Here is a 23507-nt window from a genome sequence, read left to right as displayed (position 1 = left end):
GACAAATATTTGGGTCATTTTTATGGGAGCACAAACCCCGGAGCTCACTGCTGCTATTTGTGGCTGTGCTTTGGCGTTTCCTGGACGTGCCACTGTTACACGTTAGATGGTCCTCTGTATCCGAGAGGAATGGGAGTGCATTTTAGGTCCTGGAGGGGGCATTTCTGTCTAAACCATCCCCTCCCTCTGTGACGCGGCTGCACTCTCCAGCTTTCCAAGGATGGCGGCAGCGAGGCCTCCTCTTCCACTTGCCCTCCCAGAACCGTGCCTGCTAGTCTCCATCAAGACAGGGGCTCTGATTTCGGTCCCCTGAATCGGGGGGGGGCACTGACTCCATTGTGGCCAAAGGGATGTGGCCCCAGGGTCCTGCGTGACCTCTGAAGCGGGGCCATAGAAGAGGAGCAGCTTCCACTTCTTCGAAACACTTGCTCTTGAGCCCTTGGGCTTCCGTGCGAGCCACTCCCAATCCCTCGCCTGCCAGGCAACCATTTTACTGTTTTAAGCCAAGAAGTTTTGGGGGCGATTTGTGCTGCAGCAAAAGTAGCCAGAATGTGGGGAAACAAGAATTACTCAGGGGAGAGTTCCTAGCAGACCCAGAGACCCATCAGATAGAGCTGTTCCAGGCTTTTTCATGGGTAAGAGGAGCAGCAACGTGTACCACAAGCCACTGGCCTGGGCGCCTGAATTTGTCACCCAGCTCGCCCCTGGCCCGTGGTGGGACCCCAGGAAGTCCCTTGATCTCTGTCCCCAAGCGGGTGGATTGGACTCGCATGAGGCAGACGGCTTCATCAGGTGTGTCTGTCGAGGGTCACCCTGCCTCTTGCTGACGTGTCTGGGTGGGGAGGTCAAAAGATCTGGGAATTTTGGTAGGAAATTCAGGCTACACAGCAAAGACGGGACTATAGCTACAGCCACTGCCTTGCTCTCTGAGGTCTCGACTTCCCTCCTTGTCTCTTTTCATGCATCCGTCCGTCCATTCGGGCAGTCCGTCATTCGTTGAACGCCTGCTTATGTCCAGCACTGTTCCGGGCAGCGGGGAACAGCCGAGAAGGAGGCAGGAAGGGTCCAGCTCTTACGGAGCTCACATTTGAATTGAGGAGGCACGATAAACAACTCGGTAATGAAAGAAACCAGATGGTTCTAGAAAGAGCTGCTTTCTACAAAGGCGACAGAACTTGAGGAGACATTGGCGACTGGCCAGGGAAGGAGTTTCTGACCCGGTGACTGTGCGCTGACCCCTGAGCAAAAAAATGCAGAGTTGCGGCAAGAGTGTTCCACGCAGAGGCCACGGCAGGAGCGAAGGCCCTGAGGCTGGGATGATGCGGGTGTGTGACTGGAACCGAGTGAACCAGGGTGTCCCTGGCCTGGCCGGCTGGAGGGCAGGGTGTCGCAGGCCGTCAGCCTTTGAGCTTAACTCTAAGTGCAGACTGGAGCGCTTTTAGGAGTGGGTGGTGTGATCTGATTTCCGAAAGCATCTGTGTCGTTTATCCACGTGGTGGTTTTGAAGAGGGCCTGTCAGCACCGCCCTGGTTTGCTGGCCTGGGGTCAGGCTGCAGAGCTGCGGGGGGGACTGTGGGCCTGGAAGGGGAGGCGAGGGCTGAGCACGCAGGAGGAAGGCAGGCAAGAGGGGGCCTGGTTCAAGGCCCTGCACACACCGTGTGGGGATGGAACACAGGCTGCCGGGGGTGGAGAGGCCGGGCAGGCGGGAAGACATGCTGCAGACCGGGCAAGGCACGTGGACGCAGGCCTAAGGGCAGTGGGTTTCTGATGCCACAATCGGATGTCGCTGTAGCTGCCACGTGGACGCTGATTCAAGTGGGCAAGGCCGGGCGCTGGGAGACAAGCTCGGATTGTGGCCGTAATCAGGGGAGAGAGGAGGCCGCCGCCGGAGCAGGGGCAGCGGACCGAGAAGCGGGCAGGGCCTGGGAGAGGCTGAGTTAAAGCCGGGCTCGGGCTGGGGGCTGAGAAGCGCGGGGCGAGAGGCGCGTGGGGCTGTCCTGACCTTCGCACAGCGGTGCCCAGACGGAGCGGCCTCCAGGGTGAAGTGAGGCCTCCCTGTCTGGTCCTCTGGTCTCAGGTCAGGGCTCCCAGGCTGCAGCCAGTGTTGCTGGCCTGGCGGGGGGGCGGGTAGGAGGGAGGAGGCCACACCCCAGGAGGCTTTTCTGGAGTGGTTTGCGGCTCACGTGCCCAGGGACTTTGCCCCCAGGGTTTTCCAGCTGCTAAATGCGGTTCTTTTCCAAGAATCTTCCTTAGGTCGGCGTCTGACAGCAGAAGGCGACACGGACACCCTTCCTTCCTTCCGTTGTCTTCAAACCCTTCCGTCCAGAGGTTGGTCTCTGAGCATCCGTGTGCCCCGGGGCTGGAGGGACGAGGAGGAGCGGGAGCAGGTGGGGAAAGAGCTGCGGGAAAACCTCCGCTTTGCCCGCGACCCGCCCGCCCCGCCACCCGCCCGCCAGCAGCTCTACTCACTCTTCTTAATGGTTTTTGAAGAGTTAACAGAAGGCAAAAGGCCAAGTTTAGGTTCAGGGTCTAAAGAAAAGTATACAAATGTGCATCCTGCAGCTTCAGCAACTTGGGTTTGTCTCAGTTTTTTTCAAGTCAGGGGAACCATAAAAACAAAAGCAACACAGAGAGGCGTTTCTCAGGGAGCCCTCGCCCGTTTTTGGAAACTGCCTGTCACTCAGGGGCTGCAAGTGGTCCCCCCCCGCCTCCCCCAGGAGCTGTGACTAAGCATCCCCTGCATCCTTAGTGGATGCGGGAAGGCTGCCCTCCATGCTCATCCCTCACTGTCTTCCTGATTTTATTTTTTCCCCAATGCATTGCCTGCAAAACCAGCAGCTACTTAAGGTGAGGCTTTTTAAAGGCCCTGCTGTAAGTTCTAAGCCATTGGTTCAGGCTATAAGGTTACACACAGAGACACACCTTGTTTTAAACCCCAGCTCTGTCACCACCTAGTAGCTGTGTGCTGTCTGGGCCATGATCCTTCGCCTTTCTGAGCCTCAGCTTCCTCATCTGTAAAATGGGCATAATGATGGTGCCCACCTCACTGGGTTGGTAGGAAGATTGTGAAAATCCGTGTATACGGCAGGGCCTCCCAAGACGCACGCACACAGCCCGTGCGATTGCAGCATTTGCTAAACACATAAAAAGCACTTTTGAGAAGATTAAGTAAGAAACGTGTATGAAGCCAAGGGGCTGGTGTGGAGCCAGTGACAACGGTTTGCAGCCGTATCCTGGCCCTCCTGCCCCCACCTCTGGCCGCCTCAGGCCTGGGCACGTGGTCCCGGCCAGCCAGGTATCTGCTTCCCAGTGCCAGCTTAATCAGCTCTCAGAAAGGAAGGGCCCTCTCTGGCTCTCATGGTTTCTGTTCTTGCTTTGCAAGTGGAGGCTGGGGCTGAGCTTCAGAGCCTCGCGAGGGAGGTGGGTTTTCCTCATTTACTAGCATGTCCTTGGCCTGGTGTCGGGACACCCCAAATATGCTCCGAAGCAGTCAGAGGATAACAAGATCCGCGGTACTGTACAGATGACTCACTAATTTGACATTTGGGGATTTTTGCAAAATGTTAGAGAACGTTTGACAAGCTGCAAATTGCTACATCCATAAAGTGCATTTGACTCTGAGGATGGGTGACTCTCCCCTGATGTGGCTACATTTGTTCCTGGCACCAGCTGTTGTGTCTTGACAAGGTGGCTTTTGCTTTTGTTTTTCCCTCCTGAGGGATTTTTGAGGAACTTTTTTTTTTTTTTTTTTTGGAATTCTGCCCTGAAAACATAACTAAAATTCACCTACTACGTGTCAGGTGTCTTAACATCTTTTGTTTTGTGTAATCTCCCTGGTAGTCCTGCCAGGTGTGTATCCTTCTCCTCTCTATTTCTCAGTAAGGAGACTGGAGTTCAGAGAGGCTGAGCCACTGGTTGAAGGCCGCACAGCCCCAAAGTTCCTAAGCTAGAATCTGAGCCAGGGTCTGCCTGGCCCCGTCCAGGATCTGGGGTGCCCGACGTCGGAGAGGCGGATTTCTTGGTAAGGCTTTAAACAACTGGGCCGTGTCTGAGGCCACAAGCCTTGCTCCGCGCTGTTTTAGGGTGGGATCTGAATGTGCTGGTAATCTAGGGCTTTGAGGCGCTTTCTCTCATCGAGACATTGTTTTCGCAGTCGAGAGAGGAAAGATGCGTCCCTGGAAGGGGCTTGGTGCTCGCCGTCTCCCACCCCGGCGCGGTCATCACCCCTTGTTCTTTCACTGCGCCATCCCCCGCCCCGGGCAGGTGCAGCGGATTCCCCCTGCTTCCTATTGGCTTCGGCTCGGGGAACAGCGGGGGTGTGTGCAGGGGCCGGGCGGGAGGAGTCCAGGAGGCTCTGGAAGCGGGAATTGGGGCCCTTGGGGAAACCACGGTGCCTGGGGAAGAGGGGTCTTTCTTGGGGGAACCCAGTTGTATGAAGGGCTGTTCCAAGAGGAGGCCCCCAGAGAGGCACGACCCACGTCCCTGGAGCAAAGGCCTTGAAGCCTCTCTGCAGTTTCCTTCTCAAATGAAAATTGGTCATGAATCCAGGAGGAGGCGAAACTCCTAGGAAATCGCACGTTTCCTGCGGCCGGTTCTCCCTGTCTCTGCAGGTGCGGCGGGCCTGCTGGGAGGAGCGGGGAGTTTCTCCAGACAGAGGTGGTGCCCTGGAGCTTGCCTTCCTTTGCTTGGCTGTGTGGTGTATGTGGTAAGCGCTTAATAAATGCTCGTGGAAATGAAAGGCATCCTGGAACAAAACGCATCTGGAGCATCCAGCACCTTGGGCCTCACCACTCTGGGTACCAGAGGGTGGGTTCTTTCCTTCTCTACTCAGGTTGCTTTGCTGTACTTTTAAGATCTATTGATGGAGGGAAGACACAAGGACGGAATGTTTTATCGTCGTTTTTATTTGATTCATCCCAGTACTAACGGTTGTAAACTGTAAAGAGAAGAGAACTGGTCCATGGCCCTCTATTTCACCTAGTTCTGGCCGTGCTTGGTGCCTGGCGCAGGGATGCAGGTATGGACCCCTGAACGTGAGGTGGAGGTGGGGTGGGCACGGCTCTAGCTTGTGAATCAGTGGGCCAAGGATTTGGGGGGATCTGGCTTCTTTTGGCTTCTCTTCCTGTGCCCCCTTTTCTGCACAATCGGAAGATGCTGCAACGCTAGCCGTTGCAGCTCACTCAAGAGCACCAGTTCCAGATGCCAGTGGGTGGATGGCCATGCTTAGACTTCTGGGATTACTTAGCCTAGAAGTGGGCGAGGTAACGCTAGCCCCACTTGCAGTGTCATCACGCACTGTCCAGTGGTGTCCCAAATGTCACCCTTGGAGGCAAGGGACAGGAGGGCCTAGGAAGTGGGACATCACCCTACTCACTGGAGGCCTTGCCACCAAGACGGGCTCCGTTTCTAACAACCCATCGAGCCAGTTCAGCGCGTGGGAGCTCGGAGCTCATCTGTAAAACCGGGAGGTGGCGTTAGATGCCTCCTGAAGTCCCTCCCTGGGCTGGGCCTCTTCGAGATCTGCAGTCAGGGCGGTGAAGCCCCCAAAGCATCTCGCTGGGCACCGGGTGCCGCCCGCTGCTCCCGGGTCTGCGCAGCCCCGCTGCCGTGGGCCTGCTCAGCGCGCCGCTCTGGGCTCTGCAGAGGGGCTTTCCTTTCTGATGTCCCCCCAGCCACCTTTCTCGAGGCTCTGTTCCCCCGTTTTGGGCAGCTCGTCGCATTGAACCTGGACTGTTGCCGGAGCCGTTCCCCAGCCCGACAGCCCATCCTCCTCCCCACCCGTGGCTTCTGCTAAATGACCTCGTTAGTGCTCTAATTACATGTTGCTCCTCAGAAAAAGCCGGGCCGGGGGTGGGGATGAGGTAACGACGGCCAGGCCCGAGCTCAGACGCTGTAAACACACTGACTGAGCCTGCCTTCCTCCCCCATCCCCGCCGGGGCTGGAGGGTTGCTCTAGGCCCCTTTCCCCATCTCTCCTCTCCTTCCCGTTACCTATGAGAAGGTAAGAATATCGCCTGCCAGGTGCGTCGGTGGTAGCTGGTAATACATGCATTTGAAAGCTTAACGTATATGGAACCCTGTGTTCCCCCAGGGGGAGAAAAACAAACACCAACATTTCCTGAGCACCTACCATGTGCTCACGTAGGTGTGTGTTTGTCTTGCAACAACCCTCCAAGCTTGCTGTTATGTGTGATGTCCTAACGAAGAAGCCCTTTCGGAGACACGGAAGTATTTTCCAAGGCACGTGGCAGAGTTAGGAATTGAACCCTAGTACACCCGACTCCAGATCCCAATATCCTGGGCTACCTCCCTCTCCATCCAGTCATTCAGTCATTCAACAAACATACGCTGAGCTGTAGCTTATGGCAAAATATAATCACATCATTTCTGAGTCTCTGTATTACTCTTTGAAGCTTAATTCTCCAGCTTCCTCAGAGGAACCTAACCCCAGTGGGCTCTTCCCCGTAACAGCCTTCTCTGTCCTTTCATGCTTCCGCCTTGGGGTTCAGATCATAAATCTGAGTCTCGGGACCCTGGGAGCTGCATTTAAAGACTAGCCTGAGTGAACGTCAGGTTTTTCGTTAAGGACACTGAGGTCCAGTGGCTTGTGGAAGTGGTGACCCTTTCACTCCGGTACCTTCCGGGGTGTCCAGCGTGTATCTGAAGTTACACGCTTGGCGTGTTGAGAAGGGCTGACCGTGTGCTGTGACGAAGGCGAAGAAGTCTCCCTGCTCTGGGGCTGTTCACCTGGAGCGGGGCTGCTGCACGTAGAGATTCCGTTCCCATTGTACACAGAGGCTGATTTGCAAGTGACTCTGACCGCAGCTTGTTAACGACACAATTTCACGGGTCAATTTTTTTGTTTTTGTTTTCTTTTTACAGCCATACTCGAGGCGTATGGAAGTTCCTGGGTTAGGAGGTTGAGTCAGAGCTGCAGCTGCAGGCCTACGCCACAGCCACAGCAATGCCAGATCCTTGACCCACTGAGAGAAGCCAGGGATGGAACCTGCATTCTCACGCGGACAACGCTGAGTCCTTAACCTGCTGAGCCACACAGGAACTCCATGGGTCAAGTTTTCACAGCAGAGTGGAGCAGCTCTCTGAAGTATGTGGGGTTTCTCTGAAGCCTCTTATTCTTTTCTTTTTTTTTTTTTTTTTTTTTTTTTTTGCCTCTTTTAGGGCTGCACTCATGGCGTATGGAGGTTCCCAGGCTAGGGGTTGAATTGGAGCTGCATCTGCCAGCCACAGCCACGCAGGATCTGAGCCACATTTGCGAACTACACCACAACTCACAGTAATGCTGTATCCTTAACCCACCGAGCGAGGCCAGGGATCGAACCTGCATCCTCGTGGATGCTAGTCAGATCTGTTAACAGCTGAGCCACAACAGGAACTTCTCTCTGAAGCTTCTTGTAGAAAAGTAGAGGCAAATGCTTTTACTTATCCCTGCAGAATTCTCTCTGCCACATTTTTTTAAAGGTGGCAGATACAATATGTTACGTGACGAGACATGTGTCTACACTAGACAAAATACACGATGTGCTCGTAATAGTAACAGGATACAACTTTAACCAAGCCATGAACTTTATGGAAACCGGGGGTCTTAGCCATCCGATTACTAATTAGTATTTCACCGTAGAAGTTGGAATTTGGCAACCAAGCTTTTAAAAATGTGAGCATCATTTGTTTGACAGGCTGTCAAGACACTCCCACAGGCTTAATGTATTCGTTTATTCTATAGTAATCAAGTTGTTATTATAACTACAAGAAAACCGGAAAAACCAGCCTTTCACAGTCAAATCAGCCGTAGGAAAGAAATGAGAAAACCCCCGCAACTTTGAGCTCTTCTCTGAGTCTATAGTATGTTTGCTGACTTGGGCGCATGAAACAGCAGGAAATCATCATTGCATATGATCACAGATTCAATGATTCCACTAGAACATAATAAGCTTGTGATACGTATGCCTCGAAATAAATGATAGTTCCCATCGTAGAAAGCCAACTCCATATTCCACGCTTATTAATTTGGGAGAACCGGTCCCTTCTGAAAAGAAGTCGTTAAGCTGCAGGTTTCACCACCGAGTAACTTCTGGAAGATGTCTTCAAACCTTCTAAAGTCATTCACTTGTATTCCTCTTCTATTTTTAATAACCCCAAACATACATGGGGATGCGAACACACCTCTAGAAGTTTCGAATGGCTGGACAAAGCAGTGTTAAAAATTCAACAGCACTAATTACTATCTGAGCAGTATAAAAACCTCTGGATAAGTGTCAGCCGAGGAGATAAGCTCTTATCTTAATCTAATGACTCCGCAGACTTAATTTGTCAGGCCAGCCTAGTTGATGAAAAACAGGTTTCTATTCTCCAGTGTTAGCGGGAACATCTTTCCAAATCTTTGAAGTTGGATGGTAATACCATCAGTGTCATCCTGTAAAAATCTTGTGACCAAGCCAATTTAATTCCCATTGTCCTGTTACACTAATTAAAGTTGTTCCCCCCCCTCTCCGCCCACCCCTGTTGGACAAATATCTAAGAGGAAAGGCAATATATTTTTAGCCCTTCTACATTTTGAACTAATCACCCTCAACTCCCAATGTCTTGTGCTCTTTTTCATAGGGCTGGAACATCAGGGACCATCTGTCTTCATGTGGGAAGCTGAGATTTCCAGAGAAACCCATTAATTCCGAGGAATGCAGGCCCTGAAAGGCAGCATAGCAGAGCCGTGAAGAGGGGAGGTTCTGGGGCACGAAAGACCTGGGAAGATTCTGCTTTGTCACTTTACAAGCTGCGTGAGCTTGGGTACATTTCCTAACCTTTCTTAACCTCAGCTGAACCATCTGTAAGCTGGAGGGTGATGGTGAATGTTCCCAGAGTGAGATGAAACAAGGCATGCGGGATGCTTGGGTGCCCGGCCCTCCGGCCTCCTCCAGCTCAGCCTTCGTCCGCTCACTGATGCCTTCATTTGTCCCTCTGCCCAGGCTCGAGGACCCACTGAGTCCTGACGCGTCTGGCACACGCGCTGCAGGCCAGAACGAGAACCCAGAGCAGGGCTCTTTGCCTTCGAAGGACCCAGCCCGGCCCAAATTCTTTCTGGGCTTCGCGTCCCACCCGGCCTGACAGCCCCCAGGGAATTTCTCTTGCCAACCTTGCTGACCCCCTTCCAGCCCAGTCTGCATCTCCGTCCCCTCCCTTCACTGGCGGGAGAAAATGGACCAGCCCTGCCTGATAATTCCGCTTGTCACTCCTAGCGTCTGTTTTCAGGTTGCACTTTCAGGCTTGGCCTCTCCTCTGCGGACTCCCTCTCCCCTCCTTTCCTGACTCTCCATCTGTCTGTGTCTGTCTGTCCGGAAAGGCCAGGTGTAGACGGCTGGGGTTTGCCCGCAGGTATCCCACCCCCGCCCCCAGCCCTGGCTCAGGTGTTTGCAGAAGGGCAACATCTGGCACCACATCCAGGCCGGCAGAGTCTCAACCTTGCTCCTGTTCCCTTTCACTCTGCTGCATTTCGGTGAGAATGGAGGAGCCTTCCATGTGGCCTCCCACAGTTTTCAACCGCATTTCTTCCGAGTTCTACCTTTTGCTTCAGAAAGACTCCCACGTGGTTTCTTTGTAAAAATATAATTGGAGCGTTTACACTTGTTGAGATAGTTTTCTGTTCCTTTATTGTGTGTGTTCTATTTACTACCTTTCATCTTTTGCTGTTTTCCTTCTTTCTTATCGTGTGGGCTGGTTGAGATTTTAAAATTCCTTTTTCTCCTGTTGCTTTGGAACTCGTATTTACTGTTCCTGTGTTGCATACCTGCTCCTAGACTTTTCACATACATGTTCAATCTTATATTTTCCCATCAAAGCTTAATCGGTGTCTCCATCTTTCTCCACTGGAAGATTGAACTGTCTTATTTTCGTCTGAGTAAACGTCCACTGATTTTACATTAGAAAGATCTAGTATTGGAGTTACACCTGGTTTATAAACAGGAATTATTATTATTATTTATCAGCAATAATATTATTATTTATTTAGATTTCCTAACTTGTTTTACCAATTTTTTCCCCACACAGTTCCTTCTTCCTCTAAGGTTAGTTTATTTCTCTTACTGAATACCGCTTTTAGTTAGCATACATTTTTTTTAAAAGGAAAGAGCTTGGGGTCAATCATTTTCTGAATCCCATCTGCTGAAAGGAAGTTTGTATAGAACTCCAGATTCGCCGTATTTTTCCTTGATGCTTGAAAATTATTCCATAGACTTATTACTTTTTTTTTCTTTTTTTGGCCATACCCCCAGCATATGAAAGTTCCTGCGCCAAGGACTGAACCTGAGTGGCACCTTTGACCTATGGCACAGCTGTGGCCACACCAGATCCTTAACCACCTGTGCCAGGTGGGGGATAGAACCCGCACCACAGCAGTGGCCTGAGCTGCAGCAGTGCTCCTTAACCTGCTGTGCCACAGTGGGCACTCCTTCCGCAGTCACCGTTGCTAAGTCCGCTGTCAGTGTTTTTCATTCCCTTGGCAGTTGTCTCTCTTTCCTCCCCAGTTCTTCCAAGTTCTCTTGAATTTTGATGTTGTCCCCTTGTTTGTTTTTAATGTATCTGGGAGGGATATTTAAACCTCGATGGGCTTTCTCCTCTCAGAACTGACAAGTGTCTTCAGTTCTAGAAAGCTGTCCTCATCTCTCTCTTCTCTCTGCCTTGCCCCATTCTTTCTAGTCTTATGAAACTACTATTATGCGATACAAGTGGGAGCTTTTTAATCATTTCTCTATGCCCCGTATCTCTTAAATTTTCCTTTTATCCACCCCAGCTTTTAATCTTTTTTTTTTTTTGATAGCTTTTTGAGTGATTACTTCAGTTCTATTGGTTTGCCCGTGTCTAATTTTTAAACTACCAAATGATTTGTTTCATAAATATTTTTAATTTTCAAGATTTATTTTATTTTATTATTTCCTGGTCTTCTTTCATGGATGTTATTCCTTCTTTTATGTTTGAGGATTTTAAAAAGCGACTCATTTTCATGTCCTTGCCATATTGCTCAAATATCTCTATTTTTGGGGAGTTTAACATCTCCACTTTTCTGGTGTGTTGGCTTTCTCTCGATACGGATTTTAAAAAATACATTTTTGAATTTTGTTAGTGAGCCCTTCCTTTCATCTTCTTGGGACCGCTGCCTTCCTTATAGGGATGGTCTCATGGCTTCTGCTCCAGCCACTAGCCTGTTTCTCATCGTGGCTCATGTCTGAGACCTAGTTGGATCCTTCACTTTGCAGAAATGGTGCAACTCTGGAGCCTTCCCCTGGAGGGTGTGTAGACCAAGCCCCTAGTTCTAATACAGGAGCTCAGTCCTTACCCGGATATGGGCAGGTGATAGGAGCTCAGTTCTTACCCGGATATGGGCAGGTGATAGGAGCTCGGTCCTTATGCCGGATGTGGGCAGGTGATAGGAGCTCAGTCCTTACCCCAGAAATGGGCAGGTGATAGGAGCTCAGTTCTTACCCGGATATGGGCAGGTGATAGGAGCTCGGTCCTTATGCCGGATGTGGGCAGGTGATAGGAGCTCAGTCCTTACCCCAGAAATGGGCAGGTGATAGGAGCTCGGTCCTTACCCTGTACATGGGCAGGGGTGTTCTTTTTGGCTATAAGTTTGGGCTGACGGATGGAAAGAGAACAGCAGGCATTAATGAGCATGAGGCCTTCTAGCCTTCTAGCCTCATTTGAGTTGTTTGTAACCATGTTGTTCGTTGGAAAGTCAGCTTTAGTTTTGACCTAATGCCCTGGTTTCTCATTTGCTTCTCTCGCTTTCAATAACTCTTTTTAGGAAGACCTCTCTGTTTTTTGTGTTTTTCTTCTTTATTTTTTTGTTTATGGAATGTGTTTCTTCCTGTTTTTAAGTATGTGTGATATTTTAAAAATCCTTTTCTTTTTTAAGTCAATAGTGTATGAAAGCACTTAACATCCTTTTTTAACAATACAAACTGTTTCTTAACATTTACTTCACCGTACTTATAAATTACTTTTTATTTCCTTATTTACAATGGCTTAACATTTTTATGTTTATATTTTATTCCATAGTACAGCTGTTTTATTATTAATTTAATTTTTATTTTTATAAAAGCAATGCATGTATTTTATTTTAAAATCATGTAGTACTAAAACGCTTGTAATGAACTGAAATGGTTTTCCTCCTCACTCTGAATCCTATGCCCAAGAGACAACCACTCCCAATTCTAGCTCTTTCCCCTGATACTTAACTTCATATTTCTAATAATAGCTAATACCGGTTACCATGTTATAGTCACTGTACTAAGTGCTATTCCTTCATTTAATCCAAATAATATGCTTGTTTCTTGATGATAAATTTTAGAAATATTTTATTGTGTTTTTGCCACAGTAGATAAAGCTTAAAACTCTTCTATATGCTCTTCTTTCCCTTTCCACGTATTTGTTTAAATAAAACAATTTTAGTTTCTTTATTATGCACATGCAAATATTGTTCAAAGATGAGCCCTAGTGAATTACAGATTTCCTTCCTCATCCTACCCTTTATTTCTCCTGGAAATGACAGTTGCTTCATTTTTTTCTTTAAGCCTCATTTCATAGGCTTATGATTAATTTTCCAAATGTTCTAATATCTCTATTATAAATAAACAGTTTTGTCCATGGATTCACACACAACAGCTCTAATTTTTCTGGGGAACTTCTAGAAAATTCTCTCTCTTCCTCCAGTGTGGGTTTTTTTTTTTCTTTCTGGAAGATTGCACAGATGTCATTCTATGATGCTTTTGCCTCTCTTCTGGTCTGTTTTCTGGATTTCATGTCTTTCTTTTTCTTTGGTTTATTTCTTGTTGTGTTGACACATGCTTTCTGATAAATTTCTAAAACATTATGTTTTAGTCCTTGTGTGTCTAAACTGTCCTTTTTCTTCCTCCACATGACTGACAGGCTGGGAATAGGATGCTAGATTGAAAATCATTGTCATTTAAAGTTTTGAAGACACTACTCCACTCTTCCAACATCTGGTATTGCTGTTGTTGAGTCTGATGTCAGCTGGGTTGCTTTCTTTGTAAGGGGCCTAATTTTCTCCATCTGGAAGATTTGTGATCTGCTCCTTAAGCCTGTATTCCATTATTTCCCAGGTATTCTGAACTCATAGCTATGTACTTCGGTGTAGTTTTTTTTTTTTTTAAATTGGAAGGGGTGGTTGTTGTGTGTATGGTCATTACTGCTTAATTTTTGGGACTGAGTTCAATTTGCATGTCAGGTATTTAATCCTCTGCTATTATCTTGGTTTTCAATTCTTTTAAAATTTTCGGACTTATTTTATGGCCTAGTGTGTACTCTACCTTGGTGAATATACAGCTGCTCTTGAAAAGAGTGTATGTAGAAATATCTATCCATAGAAATTAGGTCATATTGGTCGTGTTGTTCAGATCCTCCAAGTATATAGTGATTTTTCTCTCTAGTTCTGTGACTTGTTGGGAGAGGGTATTTAAATTTCTCACGCCGATTGTGGATTGCATGTCTTTTAATTCTGTCAATTTGTCCCTTTAGTGTTTTGAAGCTTTGTTATTATGTGCATATACATTTCCGATTATTACGTCCTTCTGATAAAATTACTCTTTAGTTATTGCGAAATGCCCATGTTTGTCTTTGATGGCCTCTGCAGTGATGTCTATCTTCTCTGTTGCTCACCCGCCGCTCCACCTTTTCTGTGCTTACTGTTTGCACAATATGTCCTCTATAACTCCATTCACTTTCAGCCTATGTGTCCTCATACTTAAAATGTGTCATACAGTCTGAATATTGTAGGATCGTCTATTTTAAAAAGCAAGTCTCATTATTTCTGCTTTTTTATTGGGCAGGTTAGTGCTTTAATATTTCATGTAATCAGTGATACAATAGGCTTTAGTTTGTCCCTTCTGAATTTTATTCCTCTTATTTCTTTTCCTCCTTCCTTTTGGATTATTTGGAGATTTAATTTATCTGTTGGCTTTTTAGTGGTACCGCTTTGCATTGTTTTAATCTTTGCGTCTAAACTAGTTCTGTCTGTATCAGTCAGGGTCCAGGGTCCGATCAGGAGATAGGAACTACACCAGTTGTTGAATAGAATTTAATGTAAAAAGTGTTACCCAGGTAGCTGAAGGAGTAAAAAGGAGGTGCTAAGATATCATGCAAGTGGGATGCATCTATCACCCTTAGAACTGAGAGAACAAAAAGAGATTATGATCATTGAAACTTAGAAGCCTAAAGGAGGAGCCCCATGGGGGTGAAAGTCAGACCTCTGAAGAAGGGGATGCTTGGCTTGTATTGGTGTGTCTGCAAGAGGAAAAGCCTGGGACCCAGACCCTGAAGAGGAGAGCACATGCTGACTGGCCTGCAGTGGTGTCTTGGAATGGGGGAGGCAGTGCAGAACTTCAAACTGGATTTGGCTGCTGTTACCAGAAGCGACTGCCTCTGATGAGGTGAAGATGTATTGCTGGGGCGATGCTGGAACCACAAACAGACAGGAAGCCCACAGAAAGCAGTAAGTTGCAGACAGGAAGTAGTGAGACCTGTCTTCCTTCTCCAGCTTTGTGCTCCTCTAGCACTCCTCGTCAGGAAGCCAAGGGGCAGAGCAAAAACATTTGCAGAGTCCTAGCCCAGCACCATCAAGGGGAGAGTGAAAGGGTGGGCTCGGAGCTGAAAGATGCATCCCTGGTCCGTCCCAGCCCAGCATCACCAAGCGGAGGATAAAAGGGCGGGCTTGGAGCTGAGAGATGCATCCCTGGTCCATCCCAGCCCAGCATCACCAAGCGGAGGATAAAAGGGCGGGCTTGGAGCTGAGAGATGCATCCCTGGTCCATCCCAGCCCAGCATCACCAAGCGGAGGATAAAAGGGCGGGCTTGGAGCTGAGAGATGCATCCCTGGTCCGTCCCAGCCCAGCATCACCAAGCGGAGGATAAAAGGGCGGGCTTGGAGCTGAGAGATGCATCAATAACTGGTCCTCCTTCCTCTGATGTAGGACCTCTTTCCTTCCCTTTTATACCAAAGATTCCTTCTCTTAAGCTTGCTCATTCTACCCATCTCTCTTTCTCCTCTATCCTTCTTGTCTCTTGCTAACCTTTTATGATCAGCAAATATCAAAGAGTCTGCCACAGAGGAGATCGGAGGTGCCCCAGCGGTCTGCTGGGTTTATGGTTATACGAGAGAGTGAATGATAAGTGTGAAGTGAGCAGTGCAAACTCTAACTGCCGTAGAGGCTCAGAGGAAGAGGGAGAGACCGCCATGGACTTGGGTGGCTCTGAAGGCTTCGTTGATGACATGTGTCTCGAGATGCGCTGTGACAAATGGGGCGGGTTTAAATACATGGAGAGAAGGATGATGCAGGATGGAGGTAGAGGGCGCAGCATGAGGTGTTGGATGCTTTGGGGACACAGGCATGGCGGGAGCAGAGGCTTCCTTCAGGAGTTTGAAACTAGCTCAGGGGTCGAGGTCCTTTAATGTGTCACCACACTGGAGAATCGTCAAGGAACAATGGGGACATTGTCCCGGCAGAGCGAACGAGGAAGCGCTGATGGCTTTGTAGGCAGGGAGGGGTCATGGTGAAGACAGTCAGGCTGCTGTGCAGGACGGTGGGGTGACATTCGTGCCTCAGATCTTGAGCCTGTAGGTGCAGCAAAACGGCACTGCCTTTAATAGGAATCGGGAAATCAGAGAGAGAAACAAGTCTAGGAAAATGTTTTTAATGGCTTTGGGATTTTGATTACACCGCATCCGATTTGAGAGGTCACATTCCGAATCAGGGAAGTGCAGAAAGTGCCAGGGAATGAGTTGGGGGGAGTCTGAGAGGTTGGAGGGGCATCAAAATGGTACAGGAAATGGCGAGGGAACAATTCCAGGTCAGCACGAGGTCGTCTTTGCCTCCAAAGTCTGAGTGACAACTTCAAGAGGTAGGCAGTTCTTGTTGGTTTGGTTTCGTCAGAGGCGGCCCGTGAAGTGAGGGATGGACCAGCTGCCTGTCACTTGACACCCCTCTGGTCCACCTTCTCCCTTGTCGCGGCAGCCACGCTACGTTTTCCTCTTTTTGAGGCCCCTCTCCCCACCACGGGAAAGGAACCTGGGTTTATATCTAAATTGTGACAAAGCCTGTGTCTCTGTTCCACTTTTGTAAATGATGACTTTTTTTTTTTTTTTTTTGCCTATTTTGTCCTTGAATCGTGCTCTTTCGTTTCCAAGGAAAACAATTTTATCATGAAAAACAAAGACTTCTGACACGTTCCAGGGAGGAATTACAATACGTGGGTGAGAAAACGAAACCCAGCTGGTAAATGGAGGGATAGGCCTGTTCAAAGTGCTGTCATTTCCTGGGTCATCAGAGCCTTGCTGCCCCCCACGGGCGAGGGGTTCTGTTTCTTGCTTCGGTTTCTGACTCCACTGGAGCAATTCTGTTGCTTTCAGGAGAAGCCCGCAAAGCCAGCTTCACTCCGCTCACACGCAACTTGAGCAAACCGCCCGGGCTGCCAGGCACGCCGGAGATCCCGAGGGGACGACTCCGCAGAGACCGAGGGCAAAATGATCAGTCCAAGGAGACAGTGAATTTTAGTACAAAAGAGGTCAGATGTGCTTTATTTCCAACACCAATGAACCAAAAGAGCTGTAACAATCATCAGAACAAAACACAGAACCATCAAACACGCCACGTAAACGTGGCTTGTGTCAGCTGAGATGGGCCTCGTCATTAGCCAGGGAGACAGGCTTCGGGGGGCCTAGGGAGCGATGGAGGACCTTTTCAGGTTGTCTTTATAGAAAAGGGGGTTTGAGTCATCAAACAGAGAGATGGATTTGGAGAAAGGAGCTGGAATAGAAGAAAAGCAGCTGAGGGGGCCGGAAGGTGGTGCTGGGACTGTACCACAGCTCCTGCCTCTTCTCGTTCATCAGCATCATCCTGGGAAGGCGCGATGCTGGGACAGGGTCCGGGCCACGCCGGTGGCTTCGGAATCATCCCTTTCCCTGCGGCTGCTCAGGCTGAGAGCAGTGTTCAAGGCCCGCGGCCGAGGTCCAGGTGCTGGCTCTCTCCCCTTGCCTCGCTTCCAGGAGGGTTCCCTCAGCAGGTGGACGGTCCTCTCCCTGAGCCAAACACGAGGACTCGTCAAAGGCCACTGCTCCTGGTCCCAGTGCGGATTTACTCTGCTCTGCGAAACAGCTTCGCCCCTTGTCCTGCGTCTGATCCAAGGGCTTGGAGGAGGGCAGGATGAGGCTCAGACGGGGATGCTCCGCGTCCTGCAGCCTGACTGCAATGAGGGACGAGCCCTCCACCCTCCCCGTTCTTCTTCTAGGTCGTAATTACCAGGATGCTTGGTCCCCTCTCTTCAGTCGCCCGTGCTCTCTGCCGTCACTGCATCCCGTGCACACGTCTGTTACTGCTTTTCACATGTAGCACGTGACACGTCCCTCGGCTCTCCACAGACAGGACGGTGGCTTAATTATCTGTGAATCTCCGGTACCTAGATCAGTGTTTAGTATTTATATATTGCGTGAGTGAGTTTACATCTTGAGTGAGTGAATGAATGAAAGAATGAAAGCCATTTATAATGAGTGAATAGTAATTAAATTGAGAATAAGCTGTCGACATGTATCCCTGCTCAGGAAGAAGGGAAATGCCGTGAGACTTGCGTTTGTGAGAGGAAACACTGCAACAACTTTTACCGTACTTAATGGGGAGAAGACTCCAGGGGTACTCCTTAGGCTACTTGAGTGGGATCCAGGGCTGGAGTGGCATTTTTCTTCTTTCTGTTTTGGCCGTACCTGCAGCACATGGAAGTTCCTGGGCTAGGGATCAAATCTGAGCCACAGCGGGACGTGATGGCGATATGTAACTCATGGCATCGGGCTGGTGGTCGAACTTGTGCCTCAGTAGTGACCCGAGCTCCTGCAGAGACCATGCCTGCTGAGCCACAGTGAGACCTCCTGGGGTGGCGTTTGGATCTGAGCCCGCATGTGTCTGTGTAGGACACATTTCAAGGCAAGGATTCGTAGTTCTTGCTTTGGTGTGCTATAGGGTTCTCCGTACTCCAGCCACTCCTTCCCCTTTTTTTAACTTCTCCTTGTCTTTCCTACTGGCGGAGATGAGAAGGGACTCTACCTGTTCTCATTCAAACATGCTGTCCCGTTGTCAGACCACGTGGGGTGCAGGAAATGCTTTTCTCCCTCCGTAGGTTTTCTTGAAGTGTGTGACCGTGGATTGGGCGGGCTACATACTTGAAGGAGAAAGTGACTTTTGAAGTGTGTCAGTGTGTGTTCGTCAAACGATCGCGTGTGAGGGATGATGGCCGGTGAGGAGCTGGACTTTCCCAACCCTCCCGCAGGCATCCTTTGTATCACTGCACCCTTCTCTTGAGCCCCCCTGGAAACCTCTGGGTACCAGCGGATGGCCATTCAAAGACGTGCCAGGAGCCGTCATCCCATCCTATGTCCTCAGGCAGGCACCCCCGCTCCCTCTCTGACCTGCTCACTTTTTGGCTACGGAGCCGGGGAGCGTCCCGTGGGGAGCTTGCACGTGCCAGTCCACATCCTTCACTCCCGCCCCTTCAAGGCTTTCCTGTAACATTTTCTGATGGTGTTTCTGAGCACATGGTGTCAACAGCTCTCAGAACTGTTAAGTTTTCTATTTATCCCCAGGCCAGGAAAAGGCACAGATCACTGCAGTGTAAAATTACCAGTGGTTTTGACAGTGACCTGGAAGAACTACGGAATGAAGAAATTTAGCCTTGAAAGCAGAGGTCCAGCCCCAGGCCCATCTTAACCAAGAAGTTCTGCTCAATTATACAGGTCAGGAGACGTTCTGCTGGTCCTGAAAATATTGAACTCATCAAACTTAAGTTGGGGGTTGCTGACACCTCTGATGAATGGCCAGTTTTGGACACCAAGTACCGTATTTACTTGTTTATTTCCTCCTCTGTTCCATTCCTACACAACCTTAATTTTTTTTGGCCACGCTCTTGACTTGTGGAAGTTTCCAGGCCAGGGATCAAATCCATGCCATGGCAGTCACTGCAGTGACAACACTGGATCCTTAACCCACTGTGCCACAACCTTCATTTTGAAAAGTAATTCCATGAGTTGAAATTTGCTTTTTATCTCTTTTGTAGGGGATCTCCAAACCAGCACAGACCCTTTTGAAGCCTTAAAAATTAGTTGGAATATGGCAAAAACTGCCTTATTCGCTGAAGGTAGAAGGGGAGGGAACTGCTTTGGCCAAGCCTTAGAGAGGGAATGTCATAATGGTTACTGGCTTAGGCCTTAGCGCTGCACCCCCTGGGTCGAACCCTCGCTCTGCCACTTCCTAGCTGTGAATCTGTGGGCCTCAGTTTCCACGTGGGGATGGCAGCAAGAATGCCTATTAACTAGGGCCCTGGTTAGGTAACAGGTATGAAGAATTTAGAATACTTGGCATGTAGAAAGTTCTTGATAAATGTTAGCTACTTTTGTTTGTTTGTTTGTCTTTTGTCCTTTTAGGGCCACACCCGTGGCATATGGAGGTTCTCAGGCTAGGGGTCTAATCGGAGCTACAGCTGCCAGCCTATGCCAGAGCCCCAGCAACACAGAATCCGAGCTGCATCTGTGACCTAACCACAGTTCACAGCAACGCCGGATCCCCAACCCACTGAGCAAGGCCAGGGATCGAACCCACAACCTCATGGTTCCTTGTTGGATTCGTTTTGCTGTACCACAGTGGGAACTCCAATTAGCTACTATTTTTAATGAGATGTAACTTTGACCTGTTGCAGACCTGCTACGGATATAGACTCCCATGCTCACTCTGGGCAGCATAGAAATAGCTACTGAAAAATGGAATTGTGCACATGAACACAAGATCGCTCAAGAGAGCTGTGCCTAAACTAGGAGAATGCTTTCTTCTCCTCAGTCTATTAAGCCACCACTTAGGCAGCTTCCTGGGCCTTCCACGCCCAGTCCGTAGCACTCACAAACCTTGGCGAGGAGCTATGTATTAAATGCCATCTGTGACCTTGCTGCTAAGGGTCATTTTGGCATCTTTGGATATAACCAGGCACTGGTCCCTTGTTCTGTAACTGCGGAAAATACACAGTAATGTCTCCAGAGCGTGGCTGACCTTCCTCCGAAGGACAAGAGGCCCAGGCTCCCAAAGCCTCTGTGCTAAAATCTTTTGACGAAATTCTGTGATTTCCACTCTCAAGGCCCTTTTATGTCTTGAATATGAAGGGTGGATTTCAAGGATGATGCAGTGGGCTCTTCTGTATTTCTCCTTTGGAACTTCTGCATACGGTCTAGCGCTTGCTCTGGAATGCAGCATCAACTGTATTCTGGTGCATCCGTCAAACTTCCAGTTTAGCATTCCATTCCATTTACAAACCCATCCTTTGTTCCTCATCCGGGTACCCTGGATAAAACATTGAAAACCACCCAGTAGAGTCAGGGGTAGGAAAGGAAGGAGTAACACGTGTTGAGTTTATTTGTTTATTTTTAATTTTTTTTTTTGTCTTTTTGCCTTTTCTAGGGCTGCTCCTGCAGCATATGGAGGTTCCCAGGCTAGGGGTCTCATCGGAGCTGTAGCTGCCAGCCTACAGCAGAGCCACAGCAACGTGGGATCCGAGCTGCCTCTGCGACCTACACCACAGCTCACAGCAACGCCAGATCCTGAACTCACTGAGCAAGGCCAGGGATTGAACCCGAAACCTCATCATTCCTAGTCAGATTTGTTAACCACTGAGCTATGATGGGAACTCCACATGTTGAGTTTAACTCATTTGCTTTAGACTCATATCATTGGAAAATGACAGAGCCGAGATTCTCGTCCAGAGCTAAATGATCTAAAACCCAGGCTCATTTGCTATAAGATGAGGTATGTATGCAAAATCTATCCAGGGAAATGCTTCTTTACGTTCTTTCTTCCATAAACTCTCTCAATTATGTTCATCATTCTCTTCAATACAGTCAAATAATTTGGGGTTTTGGTAAATATAAGAAAATGTCAAAAATTTTGTCATTTTTTTTTTCTTTCTTGTCCACCATTTTCTACTTCTGAGTGAAGCATGGGAAATTTCATTTTATAGCCTTTGAGGGCTTTAAATAAAAAACAAACTACAAAATTAGTGACTTTGGCATGAGCCCAAGAGGATGTGTTTACTAACTTGGTTATAAATATCTAAACTCCATACTCTAAATTCAGTTTGCCAGATAAGAGAAAATCATGTTAATGTTTGTTTATGATTTATTTCTTCCCTGATATCAGTGTGCCTTTCAGCAACCAAAACATGGCTCTTCTTCCTGACTCTCATAGGGAAGACAGAAAGGAGCAGATCTATCTATCTAAATATCTTAAAACCAGTTTTTGTCCATACCTAGACATATACCTAGGACGTTCTAGAGCACCAAGGCAAAAGAGGAACACCTGAGAAATTCAGTACAGGAAAAAAACCAGGTTACTTTCAGGATTGAGACTCAGAATGGCACTTGACTTTTCATCAGCAACACTGGATGCTGGAAAACGATGGAATGATGTCTTCAAAGTTTTGATGAAAATAATTTTGACCATAAAATTCTATCCCTAGCCAAACCCTAATGAAATTGGGGGGGGGGAGCAATGCCAAACATGTAGTAAAAGTTATAGTTTATATTTCTGAAGAAGATAGTTGAGCGTGAACTGCAGCAAAATGGAAAACATTGTGAAGGAGGCGGCATGAGATCCACGAAATAGTAGCTCTAACCTAGAAGGGCAGAGACGGAAGGAAGTCACTTGCCAACAGCTGGGCAGCCACTAAGGAGCAAGCTGTCTGGATGGGAGCAGAAATTCAGAGACAATTGGCTGAATGTCTTAGGAAAGAGGGATACTGGTCTGTGAGTAAAATTATCTATATAATTATGATCATAGAGACCCTGTTTCTAGGTGGCAGGTTATTATTTATTAGAGTCAATCCCCAGACAAACCTGCAAAGGTGCAATTGTGATTACAGAAAAGAACATATGTGTTATCCCTTTTGACAATGTAAATATGAGTAGAGTTGACAGATACTGGGATATGGAATTGGGGGTGGGGGTGGAAGAGGGAAAGACAGCCAACAATATCCTTATCAAACACACAAAATGGCTAAAATGAGAGAGATATTGGCCATTTTATTTGACATGAGGAATGTAACCACGAAGAAAACCTACGCCATAAATATAAGCAAATGAAGAGACAGAGGCAGATAAAGTGGGGTGGGGTGTGTGTGTGTCCGGGGGACTAAGTGTCATTCATATCAAGGGCAAATAGTTACTGTTCAAAGCTGATAGAAAGAGAAATAGAGATGTAAGCCTGTTAGAATTAAAACTAGCACAGAAGTCCAAAGAGGCCTATCAGGAGCAGCAGCTAGTTAAGACAGGGGCAGCTTGGAGCAAACTGGGGGCTGCCTAGAAAAGGTGACCTCCTGTCACCGTCATGATGAGTAGGAGATGTGGGCCAGACGTGTGTACCAGCCAGCTTGCTCAGCCTCAGATGCTATGAATGCAGGCCCTGCTGGGTGGGAACGACCTGGGTTACTCTCCATGATTTGACTCTAGGCAATGGGGTCTGGAAACTCGTGCTCTTCTCTCCCCATCCGTGAATTTTGGTTCTCGGGCACCATTTCCATTGTGCCTTCTCACTCCACGTGCCGCTGGTTTTACCCACGACTCCTGTAGTTGACGTTGCTCCTGGAAGAAACTCCCACAAGTGTTGGATTTTCTCTTCTTATTACATGCCTCACTCCAGAGACTGCGTGGGTCAGGCCGGAGCGCTGCTCTCAGGGCAGGCAGCCGGTTTGCGTCTGATGCCAGCATCGCAGCAAGAGTATTGTGCTCTGCAGACTCAGAGTGAGCGCACAGCACTGGCTGAGGCCCTGGGTGGCCCAAAGTAGCGGAGACTGGCCTACCTACCTGCCTCATGGCTCAGAGAGGATACGGCTGGAAAGCATTTTCCCATTGTTCTTTTCTGCTGCTTTTAACTGGGTGCAATATTGGTCATACTAGACCTCTAAGCCTGATTTCCCCTAAAGCAGGTTTTGGCCAGATGACTTTTATGGACAGTTGGGTTTACTTTGTGCAAGTGGAAGCAACAATAAGATTTATAGGAATGTATGGATTTTCGCAGTTGTTTAAATTTTTTTTTTTTTTAACAGAATGCATTTACAAGGAATTAATGTTTCAGGGTGGCTGAAACCCTCAGAAAGCCTCAGATGCTTTATGGTATATTGAGACTGAGAATTTTCAAATGAGCTCAGAGTTTCTAAATTCTTTGAAACCATTCTGAGCCCTTCCTAGGGAGAACATTTGGCCCCTGTGAACTTGTTTACTGTGTGTCTGCCATCATTTGCAAGGTTGGTTTCAAGACTTCCGCGGGAAGTGGGGTTCTGGGGGCACAGAATTCATGCCGAAAGGCATCAGTGGATTTCAGAGTCACTTATTCGGATTCATCAGGTGGGAAGTTAAATCTGTGGTCTAGATAGCTTGGTAATAAAAGAAACGATATTTCGCCAAT

General features: G+C 48.3%; 1 long non-coding RNA gene across 1 annotated transcript in view; it reads left to right on the top strand.

The window, feature by feature from the left end:
• Positions 1-23507, top strand: part of LOC106510248 — a 48824-nt gene that overhangs the window by 307 nt on the left and 25010 nt on the right. Inside the window, exons 1-5 of the long non-coding RNA XR_001308601.2 lie at positions 1-2328; positions 3880-4021; positions 4611-4705; positions 4832-5017; positions 8620-8802. The exon at positions 1-2328 is cut by the window's left edge and continues 307 nt beyond it. This is a non-coding gene — a long non-coding RNA (uncharacterized LOC106510248). The remainder of the gene's footprint in view (positions 2329-3879; positions 4022-4610; positions 4706-4831; positions 5018-8619; positions 8803-23507) is intronic.

This window comes from Sus scrofa, chromosome 4, assembly GCF_000003025.6.
Source record: "Sus scrofa isolate TJ Tabasco breed Duroc chromosome 4, Sscrofa11.1, whole genome shotgun sequence".
Taxonomy (NCBI): domain Eukaryota; kingdom Metazoa; phylum Chordata; class Mammalia; order Artiodactyla; family Suidae; genus Sus; species Sus scrofa.
This window is presented reverse-complemented; position numbering and strand designations above follow the sequence as displayed.